Consider the following 1,698-nt stretch of genomic DNA (forward strand, 5'->3'; position numbering starts at 1 on the left):
TGCATATTGCATATGAAAGAGTGTTATACACAGCACAATACAGTAACTATAGTCAATAAGTCTGTACTGTATAATTGAAATTTTCTAAAAGAGTAAAACTAAAGTATTTTCACCACCACTCCCAAAAAGATAAATATGCGAGGTGATGAATATATTAATTAACTTAATGGTGGATCCTTTTACAACATATAGATATGAAATATAGATAGATAGATAGATAGATATAGATATAGATATATAGGAAATAGAAAAGACACATGTGGGTTAAGAAAATCAGAACAAATTTTTGAACCAAGGAAATAATCAGCTTTCTTTATTTAAAAAAAAATGGGAGGTGATCACCTAACTGATATGATTAATAGATACTATAACACTCTGTTTCACCTAACTGATATGATTAATAGATACTATAACACTCTGATGTATATATATATATATATATATATATATATATAATCAATACAATATACACTTTAAATATCTTTCAATTTTATTTGTCAGTTATACCTTAATAAAGCTGATAAAATTACAATAGCCAAGTGCTAAAAGTAACCTAAGTGCCCATCAGTAAATGAATGGGTCAAAAAAACTATGGTACATTTACACACTGGAATTCTACGCAGCAGAGAGAAAAAAGGAGCTCATACACTTTGCAACAGCATAGATGGAGCTGGAAAGCATTATGCTAAGTGAAATAAGCCTGGTGGTGAGGGACAAATACCATATGATCTCACCTTTAACTGGAACATAATCAACAAAAGAAAAAAGCAAACAAAATATAACCAGAAACATTGCAATTAAGAATAATCTAACAATAGCCAGAGGGGAGAGGGGAGGGGACAATGGGGAGAAGGGTTTTCAGGAGCAACTATAAAGGACACATGGACAAAACCAAGGGGAAGAGTGAAAGCAAGAGAGGAAGGTGGGTTTGGCTGGGATGGAGGGGAATAGTGGTGTGGGGGGGATGCAGACAACTGTAATTGAACAACAGTAAAGTAATTAAAATTAAAAAAGATTTAATGCAGACACTTACGATCACTAAATTGTATATTTAAACAGACTCTAAGAGAAAATTTAAGAAAATATAAGTACTTGGAGAAAATCAGATACCTTTTTGTTAAATTTTCAACTGTTCTCTAGAATTATTGAATACAACATTGTTTTTCCCATATTATAAAACTACCACCTCACTTGTGAGCAACTTCTGCCAACATCGAACTGTTGGAATGGATAGAGGCAGGTCCCTGGAGAAGGACGGAAATAGAAAAGACACATGTGGTTTAAGAAAATCAGAACAAATTTTTGAACCAAGGAAATGCCAGCCTTATTTAAAAAAAAAATGGGAGGTGATCACCTAACTGATATGATTAATAGATACTATAAACACTCTATTTCCCAAAATCTATTCACTCATCTCATACATAATATGTCACCATTGTATTTCTTTTTTTGCCATTTTTAAATCATTTTATTTTTCTATTATAACTGACATAATTACATTAGATTCAAGTGGATACTCCACTGATTAGACATTATGCAACTTAATAAGTGATCAACCCAATAAACCTCATACTCATCTGACACCATATATAGTTATTACAATATTATTGGCTATATTCCTTATACTATACTTACATCACCATGACTATTCTGTAACTCCCAATTTGTACATTTTAATCCCTTTGCCTTTTTCTCTCA

General features: G+C 31.7%; 1 pseudogene; it reads left to right on the forward strand.

Annotated features, from left to right (window-relative positions):
- The first annotated feature begins 1,215 nt into the window (after positions 1-1,215).
- Positions 1,216-1,330, forward strand: LOC114491258 (annotated as a pseudogene).
- The last annotated feature ends 368 nt before the right edge of the window (positions 1,331-1,698 follow it).

This window comes from Phyllostomus discolor, chromosome 2, assembly GCF_004126475.2.
Source record: "Phyllostomus discolor isolate MPI-MPIP mPhyDis1 chromosome 2, mPhyDis1.pri.v3, whole genome shotgun sequence".
NCBI classification, from domain to species: domain Eukaryota; kingdom Metazoa; phylum Chordata; class Mammalia; order Chiroptera; family Phyllostomidae; genus Phyllostomus; species Phyllostomus discolor.